Here is a 17536-nt window from a genome sequence, read left to right on the forward strand (position 1 = left end):
CCAAATCTTCTTCTTTAGCCAAGATGGCACACAGAATTTAGGCCATAATTTTGAAACCTGCTCTCTGGCCTTTTGGTGTTCTGGCTTCCCAATTCAATCTGTTTCCAGTAACACATTAACCCTTCATCCATTCTTGTCTTTGTTTCTTTGCTTTTGTTGATATCTCATCTCTTCACGAAAATTAGAGATGCCAAGGGAACATTTCATGCAAAGATAGACACAATAAAGGAGATAAATGGCATGGAGTTAACAGAAGCAGAAACTATTAAGAAGGGGTGGAAGAATACACAGAACTATATAAAGAAGATCTTAATGACCCAGATAACCATGATGGTATATTCAGTCACCTAGAGCCAGACATCCTGGAGTATGAAGTCAAGTGGGCCTTAGGAAGCATCACAGTGAACAAAGCTAGTTGAGATGATGGAATTCCAGCTGAGCTATTTCAAATCCTAAAAGATGATGCTGTTAAAGTGCTGCACACAATATGCTAGCAAATTTGGTAAACTTGGCAGTGGCCACAGGACTGGAAAAGGTCAGTTTTCATTCCAATCCCAAAGAAAGGCAATGCCAAAGAATGCTCAAACTACTGCACAATTGCACTCATCTCACACACTAGCAAAGTAATGCTCAAAATCCTTCAAGCTAGGCTTCAACAATATGTGAACTGAGAACTTCCAGATGCTCAGGTTGGATTTAGAAAAGGCAGAGGAATCAGAGAGCAAATTTCCAACACCCATTGTATCATAGAAAAAGCTAGAGAATTCCAGAAAAAAAATCTTCTACTTCATTGACTATGCTAAAACCTTTGACTGTGTGATCACAGCAAACTGTGGAAAATTCTTAAAGAGATAGGAATACTAGACCACCTGACCTGCCTCCTGAGAAATCTGTATGCAGGTCAAGAAGCAACAGTTAGAACTGGGCATGGAACAATGAACTAGTTCCAAATTGGGAAAGGAGTACCTCAAGGCTGTATATTGTCACCTTGCTTATCTAACTTATATGCATAGTACATCATGTGAAATGCCTGGCTGGAAGAAGCACAAATTGGAATCAAGATTGCAGGGAGAAATATCAATAACCTTAGGTATGCAGATGACACCACCCTTATGGCAGAAAGCAAAGAGGAATTAATGAGCCTCTTGATGAAGGTGAAAGCGGAGAGTGAAAAAGCCGGCTTAAAACTCAATATTCAGAAAACTAAGATCATCGCATCTGGTCCCATCCCTTCATGGCAAATAGATGGGGAAGCAATGGAAACAGTGACTAACTTTATTTTCTTAGGCTCCAAAATAACTGTGGATGGTGACTACAGCCATGAAATTAAAAGACTCTTGCTCCTTGGAAGAAAAGCAATGACAAACCTAGACAGCACATTAAAAAGGAGAGATGATACTTTTCCTACAATGGTCCATCTAATCAAAGCTATGGTTTTTCCAGTAGTCATGTATGGATGTGAGATCTGGACAATAAAAAAGGCTGAGCACTGAAGAACTGATGATGCCTTCGAACCGTAGTGTTGAAGAAGACTCTTGAGAGTCCCGTGGACAGCAAGGAGATCAAATCTGTCAATCCTAAAGTAAATCAACCCTGGATATTCATTGGAGGGACTGATGCTGAAGCTCTAATACTTTGGCCTCCTGATGTGAAGAGCTGATTCATTGGAAAAGATCCTGATGCTAGGAAAGATTGAAGGCAGGAGGAGAAGGGGACAACAGAGGATGAGATGGTTTGATGGTATCACTGACTCAATGGACATGAGTTTGAGCAAACTCTGGGAGATGGTGAAGGGTAGGGAAGCCTCGCATGCTGTAGTCCATGGGTCTCAAAGAGTTGGACACAACTGAGGGAATGAACAACAACAGGTCTAGAAAGTCTTTCTTCGTCCTCTGCCAAGCTTGGTCATTCTGAATGTCTGGGTCCTATCCGTGTTGGCCAAAGAACCCTTTCCTGAATGAAAGTCTACTCTGACCTCCTCCTCCTCCTCCATACTGCAAGATATTGACTGTATGTACCATGCAATCTAGTTTTTCATTATGTTGTGCTCAAAAGAGATCCTACTGTGTAATATCTTCCCAACCCTCCTTTCAGTGACATCACTTTGCTGGCTTGACATTGGCTGTATCCATGTTGAACGTATTTGTTTTTCATTGTTCAGTTGCTAAGTTGTATCCTACTCTTCACAACGCCACAGATCGCAGCTTTGGCAAGCTTCCCTGCCCCTCACCACTTCTGGAGTTTGTCCAAGTTCATGTCCATTGCATTAGTGATGCCATCCAACCATTTCATCCTCTGTCACCATCTTCTCCTTCTGCCTTCGATCTTTCCCAGCATCAGGGTCTTTTCCAACAAGTTGGCTATTTGTATCAGGTGGCCAAAGCGTGGGGAGTATTTATACCACAGCAAAGACTGCAAGCCAGTGATCTTCTTCCTTCTCTGTGAGCAGGTTATTAAACATTACCATCACAAGAGTAGTTATATGTCCCCACAGCTATCTGCAATGGACTGAATGTTTGTGTCCCCTCCAAAAAATAATTTACATGCTGAAATTCCAATCCCCAATGTGATAGTGTTAGGAGGTCAGACTTTTAAAGGTGATTAGGTCTTGAGAGTGGGGCCTTCATGAACAAGACCCTTATGGACAAGGACAAGACCCTTCATGAACAAGGACCCACAGTGCCCTTATGAAGAAACCCCAAAGCGTTGTCTGGCGCCTTCTCTGCCATATGAGGACACAGTGAGGAGTAAACAGTCTGCATCTCAGAAACATGCTCTTACCAGGATCTGACCATGCTGACTTCCAGCCTTTAAAATGCAAAAAATAAATAATGTTGTGCATAAACCACCTGGTCTATGATAATGGATTATAGAAGCCTGAACTAAAATATTTCCCCTCTCTCCATCTGCATATCTACCCTGTGCCTCACACTGAGTGGTCCATCGAAGTCTCCAATAATTGCATGAATGATTGCTGAATGCTACTTGTGTTTTTTACTTCTTCTCCCAAGTTGGCGAATGTGCATGCTAAGTTGCCTCAGTCATGTCTGACTCTGTGAGACCCTACGGACTGTAGCCCGCCAGGCTCCTCTGTCCATGGGTCTCTCCAGGCAAGAATACTGGAGTGGGTTGCCATGCCCTGCTCCAGGGGATCTTCCCAACCCAGGGATCGAACATGTGTCTCTTATGTCTCATGCATTGACAGGCTGGTTCTTTACCACTAGCACCACTTGGGAAGCCCCCTCCCAAGTTGAAAACACCTTAAAAGTAGAAACCATGTCTCATTCTCCATACTGCCTAAGAGAGTGGTGCATGCAGTAGGTGGTCAGGAAAAACGTTATCGATCGATTACAGAAAGCAGTTTAATAACATCCTCCAGTGTGAAGCAGAAGATCCACTTTTCTTGTTTTTATGGTTGACAATGCACAGATACTCAGACCCAAAGATGTGAAGGACAGTTTTACAGCTTTTTAAAGTAAACCAAAATCCTCTTTAGGCAGCATCTTTCAAGTCTTTGAACAGCCCAACAAGGTTTCCTCTATGCCAAGCCATGATCACCTTGGGGGATTTATGATGAGGTCCTTTCTCATAATTGCAGGGCTGGGCTTGAAGCGAAGTTCCTGTGCAAAGCTTTGCCTGCTTTTGGAGGCTTTATTAATCTTGGCAAATGGGAACAAGGCCAGAAGCCAGGACTGCAGCTGAGGGCCACAAGTCCCCTCCCTGTTCCTTCAGACTCAGGCACAGGCTTGGCCAGCTTCAGAGAGGTGGGGGAGAGAAGTCACTCCCACGTAAGGTCTCTGCCCGTTCAGACCCCACACCTGGCCACACTGGGAAGTAGTGGGTGGCTGTCCCTTGAAGAGGCCATTCGCCTTTAATATTTTACTTGAAGATTCTTTCTTTAATGTTTTCCCATGATGTATGGAATGTGCACAGTTTATGAAAGAAGCAATTAAGTGGGTGGAACCTGTAAATCAGGCTGATACTTAAAAGTATGCTCATTTACTGCTGTGCCATTATAATTATTCTGCTCACCCTCTCCCAGCCCACCCCTCTCCCAATCCCACTGACTCCTCAGGGGTGCAGGGTTTCTGCTTCTGAGGCTTCTTCACCCTTCCTTCTGTACATCTGAGCTTTGGGGACCATCTGAATTCAGGCTGCTTCTCCAGTGGGTAAAACTGGCCTGCCCTGTCTTTTCACCATTACTGTCATAACCAGCCTCTGCACATTTCCTTCGTAAATGTTTATAAATCTATTCCTCTCCATGAACTCATCAAACCTCAAATTCTTGTACTACCTATGGGGCTTACTTGTAAGATTCCAAGTACTGAATAAAGATTAAGGTCTTTGGAGGTAGAGGCGGCTTTCAAACTCCATCACCTTCCAAAGCAGAGCACTAGGGTCACTGTCTGAACTCTTTGAGCCATGGTTTTGTCACCAATGAAATAGCAAAATAGGGAGAATTATACCTTCCAGAAAGAGCTGTTTAGGCACTCAAATGAAGTCATGTGTTTGTACTTTAAGAGTTGGGATGTACATTCATGCATGCTAAGTTACTTCAGTCATGTCCTACTCTTTGTGACCCTATGGACTGCAGCCTGCCAGGCTCCTCTGTTCATGGGATTCTCCAGGCAAGAGTACTGAAGTAGGTTGTCATGCCCTCCTCTAGGGGATCTCCCTGACCCAGGAATCGAACATCTCATGCACTGGCAGTTGGGTTCTTTACCACTAGTACCACCTGGGAAGCCCAGTAGTTGGGGTAGGGAGTGGTAACTGCCATGCAAACTCCAAAGTCTCATTAGCTTAATCAAATAGGAGCTGATTTCTCATTCACATAAACTCTAATTGAGAGTGTGATGGGACGCCTTCCCTGCAATGACTCAGGCACTCAGGCTGCTTCCACCTGAGCTGATTTCCTTATCCAAGAGCCTCAGAGTCCTCCAGGGAGCAGTCTGCAGATGAAAGGACAGAGGACCTGGAGGTTAGGATTAAGCCTGAAGTTGCATATGTCCCTTCCATCTTGCATTCCACTGGCCAGATCAGACACCTGGCCTCATTCAACTGCAGAGGAGGCTAGAGGATGCTGTTTCTCTGCTGCTGCTGCTGCTGCTGCGTCGCTTTAGTCGTGTCCGACTCTGTGCGACCCCATAGACAGCAGCCCACCAGGCTCCCCCGTCCCTGGGATTCTCCAGGCAAGAACACTGGAGTGGGTTGCCATTTCCTTCTCCAATGCATGAAAGTGGAAAGTGAAAGTGAAGTTGCTCAGTTGTGTCCAACTCTAGCGACCCCATGGATTGCAGCCTCCCAGGCTCCTCCATCCACGGGATTCTCCAGGCAAAAGTACTGGAGTGGGGTCTCTATGCATCCACAAAGAGAAGAAAATAGGATTAAGCAAACATGTGACACTGTCTCTACTATAGGATCCAGAAAATGTCCTTCCCATCTGCAAATGGGTGGTTAGAGGGTGAAAAATCTGCCTACAATGTGGGCCACCCAGGTTTGATCCATGGGTAGGGAAGATCCCCTGGAGAAGGAAATGGCAACCCACTCCAGTATTCTTGCCTCGAGAATCCCATGGACAGAGGAGCCCAGTGGGCCACAGTCCATGGGGTCTCAGAGTCAGACATGACTGAACGACTAACATTTTCATTTTTCAGGCACATAGTTCAGAGGATCAGCCCAATAACCTAAGGTGACAAAGCAGGAAGTAGTAAATCTAGGACTCAAACCCTAATCATCTGACTCCTGGAGACTTCTCTCTGGGTACCTTATGCATTGTCACAGGGAGGGCAAATGAGATGCACTTTGTATACAAACTCTTGTCAACTGCTAGGGGGTGGGAAAGTGCTGGTGTGAAAGGCTTCTGAAGCAATGCTGTTATCGATTAGTTATGTCCGCTGGATTTAGAAGGAGGCAGTAGTATCCCTGTCACTCCTGTTCCTGCTCTAACATCCGCTCTAGTAGTGCATATTCCTGGTGTCCTGCTGCTGCTACTGCTAAGTCGATTCCGTCGTGTCCGACTCTGTGTGACCCCATAGACGGCAGCCCAGCAGGCTCCCCCGTCCCTGGGATTCTCCAGGCAAGAACACTGGAGTGGGTTGCCATTTCCTTCCCCAATTCCTGGTGTATAGTTCTCTTCAGTTCCTTTCCCAAGCAGACAGAAGTTCATAGGCCTGAATACGGCATTTTTTCCTAGTGCTGTACCAGTACTGTAAATGGACCTCTCTGTTTTTAACCCAAAAGAGTAACTAAAAGTGAACAGTCTCAAGACTAAGGCAGACCAGCGAGGGAACCATAATCCATCAGAGGCCTTCACCCGTGACATTCACTTTTTCATTTACCCGTGTTGTCCTTTCTGGCTAGGATGGTCTTTTTTTATTCTATATTTTTCTACCTACCAAAATCTAATTTGTACCCTAATGTCCACCTCAAATGCAGGCTCCTCCTTCAGAAAATTTCCTTCTAGCCTTAACAGCGGAGAAGGCAATGGCACCCCACTCCGGTACTCCTGCCTGGAAAATCCCATGGATGGAGGAGCTTGGTAGGCTGCAGTCCATGGGGTCACTGAGGGTCGGACACGACTGAGCTACTTCACTTTCACTTTTCACTTTCATGCATTGGAGAAGGAAATGGCAACCCACTCCAGTGTTGTTGCCTGGAGAATCCCAGGGACGGGAAGCCTGGTGGGCTGCCGTCTATGGGGTTGCACAGAGTCGGACACGACTGAAGGGACTTAGCAGCAGCAGCAGCTTTAACAGAGTTTATTGAAATCCCCCTCCCCTGGGAAGGACCTATTCGTCTCTTATCATCCTCAGCCTGGATCTTCCTGACCCAGGTGGTGCTAGTGGTAAAGAACCCACCTGCCAGTGCAGGAGATGTAAGAGACACAGGTTCGATCCCTGGGTCAGGAAGATGCTCTGGAGAAGGAAATGACAACCCGCTCCAGTATTCTTGCCTGGAAAATCCCATGGACAGAGGAGCCTGGCAGCCAACAGTCCATGGAGTCATAAAGAGTCAGACATGATTGAAGCAACTTAGCACAGTTATTGTTAGTATTATCACAATTATGTTTACCTCTTTCTAACCTAGACTACACGATCCTAGGAGGCAGGAAATATGTTGCCTTTACTAGCTTTCTTGCTTCCCCGCCCTAATCCACAGCCCATTCCCAAACACACACACATTCACTGGCACATTACCAGCCATTAGGAAGTGTCAACAAATTTTTGTGTAGTGGAGAGATAGCTAGGTGGACAGTGGTGGGAGGGGTGGTCCCCTGTGCCCTGAAAATTACATCCATCAGGAGATAGTTTCTGAGAGAGGCCAGCCTCTGAAAGGAAAATTTTCCAACAGTAATTTGCTCTTATACATTAACCATAGCAATGGCCTATGGTTAATGGAGATGTGATGGAAATTTACTAGAAGCCCAGCAAGTTTAACAGCACCTCTCATCAGACAGTTTCGTGCATGGAGAGAAAACAAGCTCAGAATAAGGTAGCCTCTCCTGGACTAGCACCTCTATCATTAACTCCATGATCTCTAGATGTTTGCTTCTCAGAAGCCCAGTTGTCACACAAGTAAAATGGGGATCATATCTCCAATTCATGGCTGCTGTGAGACAAAACATGTCCATTTCATGGCACAGGGCTTTCGACTCAGTCGTGAGCAGTTAATATTATTATTATCCTGCAGTGGGACACACTGGCAGGTATCTACTCAAAGTGACTTTGCCAGACACAGACAGCTGTGTCAGTCCCCTGAGTGTCCCTTCACTCTAGTGCTTTTTTCTAAGGGCAGTGCCAGGGTTCTCTATGCTGTTGGGTGATCGAGTCCAGTTTAAGAGTTTATCCGAGATTTATTGACTGAATATACATTAAGAAGTATGTATATATAGAACATTGTACTAGATGCTGGAAAGTGAAAGTGTTAGTCGCTGAGTTGTATCCAACTCTTTGCTCCCCACGGACTGTAACCCACCAGGCTCTTCTGTCCATGGAGTTCTCCAGGCAAGAATACTGGAGTGGGTTGCCATTTCTGTCTCCAGGGGATCTTCCCAACCCAGGGACTGAACCCAGGTTTCCTGCATTGCAGGTGGATTCTTTACCGTCTGAGCCACCAACAAAGCCCACTAGATTCTGGGACAATAGCAATGGAAGGAAACAGAATCCTTGTTCACCAGAGGGTACAGTGGGGAGGGTCACTGGATAGATGGCTGAATAAACATTATCCGGGGCAGTGTCATCCTAAATGAGGGGTCAAAACATGTGACCAGAGCTCCAGTGGGCCATGTGACCCTTGCCAATCACTTCATTCCTCTGAGCCTGAGCTCCTCTTATATAAGGTCATTCTCAACCTTTGCTCTGAGGGAGCTTTTCAGGATTGCATGAACGCTTCCGTCTATAGGAAGGGCTTTGGAAGGAAAGAGAATCCTGGGGAGGCCAGGGGTTCAGAAGACCCCTCTGAACATAGCCCTTTCTTGTAGAATATTGTTCGAGCAGAGTTTCCAACCAAGTGTCCCTTCAGAGAGCAAGTAAGCTTGGATGTCCGGAGAGCCCCTCCTGGGAAGAAACGGATGCTGTTTCTCATTCTCCTGTAGGATCTGCTGTAGAATTGCTGCTCCAAGTTAGCTTTCCTTGACTGTGTGGTCAGATGCTCTACCTGTCTCCTTATCATCCCATCTCTTCCCACGAAGGTCATTTCGCACGTAGCTGCCAGGGAGTTAAATATGATGTGTTTGTGTTTGTGTGGTGTGTTTGTGTGTGTGAGCACATGTACACATGCGTGTGTGTGTATGGAGGGGTATGGGTTTGCTTTTATACATTAGCTCTGCTGAGAATTTCATCTGCAGAACTTTGGGTGGGCCTTGTGGATGCTCAGGATATTTAATGGGGGGGGGGCATGATTTGTGGACATGGTCCTCAAACAATGACGATAATGGCAGCGGCAACGATGACATCCATAAATCGCTCTTAAATCCTTACTCCTCTGTGGACCCATTTCAGGTCTCTTGTTTTACTTACTTGGCAACTTAACAAGGTAAGTAATGCTGCTGTTCCTTTCGGTGCATTATTTCAGTGACTCTCCAGGATGCTACGTAAGATAATAACAGTGGTTATCATTTACAGAGCACTTGGTTGGGAGAAAGCACTGTTGTCTACGCGTTATGTCTTGACTCAAGTAATATCCTATAACATCCCCATGTTTCAGATGGGGAAACTAGGGCACAAAAAGGTGATATAATTTGCTAGACTACCAACCAAGCAGTGGCATGCTGGCAAATCCCAGGGCAGTCTGACTCTGAGCCACACTTGTAAGCTCCACCCATATGTGTCCGTTGTTTATTTTCTAGAGATTGTGGGAGGTGGAGGTGTGTCGATCCAGGGTCTCCTTTTATAGCAACTCTTTTAATCTGCCCAGCAGGAACATCTCTGTCATTTCCCCTAACATTAATCTGACATATCTGCCTTTTGAAGGCCCTTTCTGATCTGCACAGCTCATTCTTCCTCCTCTATATTCCCTCTTCAGAGCTGGGGATGCTGGGGTAAGCATGGCCATGATACAGATGTGGAGAGCATTTTTATTTAGTCTCGGTCCACCTTGGAATCTCCTTCAAATGCAGATTCTGCTTCAGTGGTTCTGGAGAGTGGCCTGAGTATGTCCAACCAGCTCTCAGGTAGTGTTGAGGCTGCCGTTCTGGGACCACACACAGGGGAGTGAGTCTTTCCATTCATTCCCCTTTACCCCACCTTGTGGCACTGCCTTCTGTGTGCTCACAGGGCTCCCTGGCATTTTCCTTAAATCCAGCTCTTGACTCCAGCAGGTCCTACAGTGTGGACAGGGATTGCTGACCTCATCACCGGGTGAGTCAGAAAATCCAGGATGCCTCTCCTGGGAAGGTGAGGGCAGAAGGAGCCAGAACGCTCCTCGGTGCCCATGCCCCCGGGTCTTGTCACACCTCCAGCCCTCATCCCTTGGGCGAGCTCTTTCCACTTTGGATTTCCACTTTAAAGCACAAGTGGTCACCTCCAGGTCAGTTTCTAATCCTCCCCTAGGTAATTGGCCTCAATGAGGTGAGGGCTGGACAATTATACAGCCGAGGGGCCGCCCCTCCCCTTGCTGCATGCCTCAGACAGAGCTCATTTTATTTCTGGTTTTATGGGGTGCATTTATTGTTGGCCTTTGGGTTGTTGGTGTCTCCTATGCCCAGTGTGGGGGTTTTATATGGATACTAGGTCCGATTGCCCTTTAGAAAGGTTCTGCTTTTAATTAAGCTTTTTACTCTAGTTGAGCATGGGGTTTCAGCATTTTAGTGCTTTAAAAATAAACATCTATAATCAGTTTTTAAATGGCCTTTATTATTACATATCCATAATCCAAGCTAAAATTAATCACCACAAAGCTTCTGCTCTCATCATAGGAAAAGTCTCTGTATTTCCCAATGAAAACAGGGAGTCATTCTTTTCTAGATGGCAAGAGAAGAAATATAGAACGCCCTGTACACAAAGCGGCCCCGTACTTTTTTCACTAAGTTTCTCCTTCATTGGAGTTTCCAGAGAAAGGCCAAGACCTGCCTCTCCCTCCTGTTCAGTTCAGCTCCAGACACACAGATACACTCTATGCAAGGCTTCTCCAGTTCCCCCTCACTCATGACCTTCCCTCACCTTCAGATCCATCTGACCATCCAGAGTATTGCAATCTCTTCTGTCCTATTGCAACTATTGGGTGACATTTTTCTTTGTTTTACCTATGTGTCCAGTCTCCCTAACAGGATTCATTCAACAATCACTCATGCACTTGGTTAACAAATATTTGTTGAGTATTTACTATGTATTAGACCACTAAAGCGGAGAAGGGAATGGCAACCCACTCCAGTACTCTTGCCTGGAAAATCCCATGGACGGAGGAGCCTGGTGGGCTGTAGTCCGTGGAGTCGCTAAGAGTCGGACACAACTGAAGGGACTTAGCAGCAGCAGCAGATCATTAAAGGGGCTACCCTGGTGGCTCAGATTGTAAAGAATTTGCCTTTAATGCAGGACACCCAGGTTTGATCCCTGGATTGGGAAGATCCCCTGGAGAAGGGAATGGCTACCTACTCCAATATTCTTGCCTGGAGAATTCCATGGACAGAGGAGCCTGGTGGGCTACAGTCTATGGGGTTGCAGAGAGATGGACACGACTGAGAAACTAACACTATACTATACTATACTATAGACCATTAAAGATGCTGAGATATAGGTGTAACCAAGGCAAACACAGATCCCCATATGGCGCTAGTGGTAAAGAACCCACCTGCCAATGCAGGAAACGTAAGTGACACGGGTTTAATCCCTGGCTTGGGAAGATTCTCCTGGAGGAGGGAATGGAAACCCACTCCAGTGTTCTTTCCTAAAGAATCCCATGGACAGAAGAGCCTGGAGGGCTACGATCCATTGGGTCACATACGGCTAAGCTACTTACCACTATGCATGCAAGGCAAACACATTCTACCCTCACAGAGTTTATAGTCTCACTTAATGATTTAATTACAATTGTTGTTGAGTCCCTAATTCATATCTGACTCTTTTGCAGCTCTGTTGACTGTAGCTTTCCAGGTTCCTGTGTCCATGGGATTTCCCAGGCAAGCATACTGGAGTGGGTTGCCATTTCCTTCTTCAGGGGATCTTCCCAACCCAGAGACTGAACCTGTGTCTCCTGCATTGGCAGGCAGATTCTTTACCACTGAGCCACTAGGGAAGCCTTAATTGCAATTACCTGTTATGACAGGAAAGCATGTAATGGTGGCCTGACCCATTTGGAACTGTGCACTTTTTGAGTCCAGGCACCAAGTTTTCTCTCTTTGAGCTGAGAGGTGATTTTAGCCTTCCTATGGAACAAGAAACATGATATAACTGATAGATCCCTGGGATAACTTTCCAGTATCTCCTTCTTCAGCACAAATAGAAAGCATACCCCCATCTATTACTTTCTATGCCAAATATATATCATATATTGTGGCCTCTCATCTCATATCCATTCTTCTGTTTGCTCTGTACCTCTTAATGTGAAAGTCTGCAAATTCTTTTTACTTAAATCTCCTTGCCTACTTGGTTCCAGGAGGCAGCATTCTTGACAGGGTAGAAGGCAGAGACAAGCTAGAAGCTTGTCTATTTTTGGTGACACTTCTGCAAACAGTAGCAGAGGTGACTCTCACACAGCTTCAGCATCTGGGTTTCCAGCAGCATCTCAGCAACAGCTCCACTAGTATTAGGGTCAACGGCATAGATCACTGGTTAGCACCGTAAGTTTATGCTTCCAGTAACAGGAGCAGTGAATTGGGGTTTTTGGGTTCCATCCCGGAGGCAGTAGTGGGTTTGCAGTTTCCAGATAATATCTATTTCCTGTTTTGATGTTCCAGCTTTCCCCAAAATATTATAACTAATACCTTGAGCTAAACTCCTCTTGGCTTAAAAATCCAAAGTGGTTCATGTTTTCCTGACAGGACATAGATGGATAAGCTCATCACCACCACAGTCATTTGGCTGCCAACCCACAATTCCTATCACATGCACTTCCTAATCATTTTTGAAGTCTACCTTTCCTCTCCACTGTCATTCCCATGTACTGGGTCTGAAATGTATTTTCTGGACTATAGCTAGTGCAACTCAAATGGTATCCTCTAAGTGCTAGTTTCTCTCTCTTTCTATCTCACCTCCCACCTATCTTCACAATTTTTCTGTGAATCGAAACTGTTATATAAAATTTAATATGTAAAGTAAAAAAAGTTTTTTTTTTTTTTCCAGAAAAGCAAAATCTTGGAGGAGACTCACAGTGTGAGAAACATTAAAGTAAGTCCTTCAGGCAGATAGAAGTGGTACCAAATGGGAATAAGGATCTACACACACACACAAATTCAGAGTTCCAGAAATGATAACCACATGGATATATATATGTAAGTTTTTGTTGTTGTTGTTATTTAAGTATCTTTAAAGTATAACTAACTCTTTATATGAGAATTGATACTATGTGATATAAGGTTAATAACGTGATGTAAAGTTTATAGCATATATAGAAATAAAATGTATGGTAACAATAACACAATGACTGAGAAAGGAGGAGTGAAGGTAATTATTCAAAAGTTCTTTTAGGCTACATGAGTTGGTAAATATTACTTGAAGGAAGATAGTGGTAAGTTTAAAGTGCACAGAAATTCTAAAGCAGCCAGTAAAATAACTAAACAGTTATAGTTAAAAAATCAGCTAAGGAGATAAAAAAGGAGTAATAAAAAGTACTTAATACCAAACTCTTGGAAAAAGAAGGAAAAATGAATATGAATAAATGAAATCAGTAAAAAGCAACTAGTAAAATAATATATTTATATTAATTATGCCAATAATTATATTAAATGTAAATGGTCTAAACAGTCTAATTAAAAAGCAGAGGTTGTCAAGTTGGATGAACAAACAAGAACCCAACTATATGCTGCCTACAATAGCTGTACTTTAAAATGAAAGTGAAAGTCGCTCAGTCCTGTCCAATTCTTTGTGACCCCATGGACTATATAGCCCATGGAATTCTCCAGGCCAGAATACCGGAGTGAATAGCCTTTCCCTTCTTCAGGGGATCTTCCCAACCCAGGGATCTTCCCTACCCAAGGATCAAACCCAAGTCTCCCACATTGCAGGCAGTCTTAACTAGCTGAGCCACTGAATAGACATAAATAGGCTAAAAGCAAAAGAATAGGAATGCCAGCCAAAGTAGATTTCAGAGCAAACAGTATTACTAAACACAAGAAAGTAACTTCGTAATGATAAAGAAGTTAATTTCATCAGGAATATTTTTGTGATGTTAAGAGTTTATACATTTAGTAGTAGATGTTCAAAATAGATGAAACAAGACTGATAAAACTGTAAAAAAAAAAAAAAAAAGATCCACAGTAACATTTGGAGATTTCAATAATTCTTAATAATCAATATAGCAAGTAGAGAGAAAGTCAGTAAGAACATAAAAGACTTTAAGAGAACCATTAGCCAACTATATCTAATTTTCAATTTATAGAAAACTATGCAACCAAAGCAGAATTCACATTGTTTTCCACACTGTGCATATGGAATGTTTAGCCATTAAGATAAGCCATAATCTTCCAAAACTGATTTACTTACGGTTTGGCACACAAACTCTGAGTATTTGTGCCTTTGTGTCTTTTCACAGAGTTTCCTTTGGCATGAAATACTTTTCTCTGCTTACCCACCCTCACCTCCCTAACTCCTCTTCATCTTTCAAATCTGCTCAGCCATTACCTCCATTATAAGGCCTTCCTCAACTACCCCCTTCTCTTCTGTGTGATTGTAATACTTTGTGCATACATTTATCCTTGCTTGCATCATAGTATGTGAAATCATATGTATAGTTCTAATGCTTCTCCCACTGGATTATAAAGATTAGATCTAGGACAAAAAGCACATTATTATAATTAATAGCATATGATATAATTTCCTTATTAAAAATAGCTGTTTATTAATGAATACCTATTATGTGCCAAACACAAATATACATTTTTTTTAAATGTAGAGACGTTAAGAAACATTTATTAAATAACTTATATGTGTTGGACCCTGGGATACTTATAGAAAATGTCTTCCAAAATACATTTGGAAGGAAGTCCTATGGGCAAGATGATGTGACTCTTGACCTTTATTTTGTAGACTCACAAATCACTATAATTTTACAAATCAAACCAGGCAGTGTAAGGATGGCATTTGTCCCCACACACTAAGTAAATCATCTGAGTATTAGAAAACATAGCAATTTACTGTCTTTCAGCAACTTTTACTTCCAATAACACTACAAGTTGGGGGTGTTGACCATGTCCTAGTATAGACAGTCCCTCGGGTGGCCCCAGACGTGTCTTGCCGTGAGGGAACTAATGAAGCAAGAACCATTCTCTGACCTCTTGTGCCATTGATGAGAATAAATTACCCCATTCAACAGAGAAGAATATTTTTCATTCATTGATTTTTACAGTTATCCAATAATCTGGATTGCCTCTTGCACTTAATCTTTCACTTCAGAAGGAGAACGTGTCCCCACAAAGGGACACCCATTGTGATTCTCACAAACTTTGCATTTGATTTATCTGTGGCAGGCCAAGGAGAAAAACGAGATTTTTCATCAGGCGTGCCCTTAAATTGTCTGAATCCTTGTCAACAGCATCATTCTCACAAGGAAAAAGCCATGATTTGATATAGGACACAGGCCTAGATGGTTAGTAACATGATCCTAATGTCCTTTTTGGCTTGACTAGGTGGATCAAAAAGTTAGATTCACTTTTCTTGCTGCAGAAGTCCTATATTATTGGACTAGAAATGAAAACCATTTTTCTTCCTCAGTCAGGGAAGAAGAAATACATTTGCCAAGTCATTATATATAACAGATTGTAGCAGGAAGGTGCTTAGGAAAATGCCCAAGGCAGGCAGTTACCACACAGCACCAAGACAGCAAAACCCAATTGGCCTGGCAAGGGGAATTTGTTGTCTTTTCTGACGATGACACTTTTGAGGGTTTGCCACTTAGAGTGCCAAGAAAATGACTGACATGTAAATTGGCATCGTGGAAGTCCAGAGAACCTTAATACCTGCTACTAGGAAGTGAGTTCCTACTTCAGTTAGGTTCTCATGTGGCAAGACCTTATGAAAAATGCTTTCCTTTGTAAGTCCATGGCCTTTGAGGTGGCTAGGTCTGATGGTTTCAGGAACAAGCTCAGGCACATGGAAAGCTGAATTTTCAAACCTAAAGTTATAGGGGTAAGAGCATAATGAAAACAAGCATAATACGTACAAATCAAGGTCAAGAATGACAAAGCTAGTTGTTTCCTTCTTGGACAGACTATTTGGACAGGTCCCCCATACTAGTTAAATTGTGTTTATTAGATGATGATTAAACTGTTTTCCCTTTTATAATTCCAGCTAGAACTCCAGCCCCGTGTTACAGTTAACCATCGTCAACTGATCCTGAGTAAAACTGTCCTTCCCTCCCTCCTGCCTTTCCTTCCTTCCTGAGACCTTTGTGGCTTGCAGGCCACAAGCCCACTATCTTCATGGAACAAAACTGGGAATGAAGAAGCCCCAGGTTTTGATGATTAAAGAGAAATTTGCTTCATTTCTACATGCCTTTATTTCAAACTAGACTAATAATTTTTCATGAGACTATGAGGTTCCAGAGGGCAAACACATTAGCATTTTGGTATGTTAGCACCTAACACGATGCCTTGGCACACAGTCGATGCTTAATAAATATTTCTTAAATAATTCTGCATTCACCTCATCTTAGGATGATTCATGAGAGATAAAGTATATGAAATTATTTTGAAAATTTAAGAATGTTGGGAACAGATATAGCCATTTTCAATATCTGCAGCTAAAGATTTATGTCTTTACAACAGAGGGAAAAACAACCTAGTCAATCAGAAAATGTTATAAGTGGAAAGACCCATTTAAAAAAGAAAAAAACTCCGTTTTTTTTTCTAGCTCCTGATTGGATAGATAAGAAAACCAAAGCTTGAGGAAATGTATTGTTGCTGTTCCTAATAACTCTTAATATTTATTGAGTAAATAAGTAAAGAAATAAAGCCCTTCTATTATGGGCTTCCCAGGCGGCTCAGTGGTAAAGAATCTGCCTGTAATGCAGGAGATGCAGGTTGGATTTCTGGGTTGGGAAGATCCCCTGGAAAAAGAAATGGCAACCGACACGAGCATTCTTGCCTGAGAAATCCCATGGACAGAGGAGCCTGGTAGTTATAGTCCATGGGGTCACAAAAGAGTTGGACATGACTTAGCGACTAAACGACAACAACCTTCTATTACAGTGGCTGCACAGAGCTAAATTGTTGTGTAATTACCAGAGGTGGCCCTGCATCTCATGTTCATTCCTTATGTGCTTTTTTACCTCTAAGAAAAGGTGTGTACATCAGTTCAGTTTTTGCAAATAACTCACAAGCTATAATGTGTCTGTTAAATTATATATAAACTGGAAATGCAACTGAAGTAAGTTTAAAAATGAGTACAAAATAAATGTTATCAATACAAGTTTAAAAATAGCATGTTCCAGTGCTATTTCAAGAACTTCGCACATGTCATCTTGCTTAAACCTCACAGCAACCACACAAGGTAGACACCATTATTACCATCCTGTTTAGCAAAGAAATCACAGAGAAGTTAAGAAATTTGACCAAAGTTGCCCAACAAGTAAGAGGTTCAGCCAGGATGCATGTTTTAATCAGAAAGAGATGCAAGCCTGCCCCTACTAAGTCATGTTTATATACATTTCTATCAAATATAATTATTTATTGGGCCTAAATCCGACCCTTTGCGACCCCATGGACTGTAGCCTACCAGGCTCCTCCATCCATGGAATTTTCCAGGCAAGAACACTGGAGTGGGTTGCCATTTCCTTCTCCAGGGGATCTTCCTGACCCACGGATCGAACCCAGGTCTCCTGCATTGAAGGCGGATGCTTTACCATCTGAGCTTCCAGGGAAGTCCAACATTTTCTAAATCAATATAAC

The 17536-nt window shown here is 43.2% G+C and overlaps 1 long non-coding RNA gene across 3 annotated transcripts in view; it reads left to right on the top strand.

The window, feature by feature from the left end:
• Nucleotides 1–17536, top strand: part of LOC113875277 — a 90720-nt gene that overhangs the window by 52138 nt on the left and 21046 nt on the right. For 2 of the 3 annotated variants that reach the window (XR_003506217.1, XR_003506218.1), the window contains exons 2-3: nt 12777–12925; nt 15939–16131. This is a non-coding gene — a long non-coding RNA (uncharacterized LOC113875277). Of the gene's footprint in view, nt 1–12776; nt 12926–15938; nt 16132–17536 lie in introns of those variants that run through there. The other variant, XR_003506219.1, reaches the window with a different exon arrangement.

The sequence above is a fragment of the Bos indicus x Bos taurus genome, chromosome 18, assembly GCF_003369695.1.
Source record: "Bos indicus x Bos taurus breed Angus x Brahman F1 hybrid chromosome 18, Bos_hybrid_MaternalHap_v2.0, whole genome shotgun sequence".
NCBI classification, from domain to species: domain Eukaryota; kingdom Metazoa; phylum Chordata; class Mammalia; order Artiodactyla; family Bovidae; genus Bos; species Bos indicus x Bos taurus.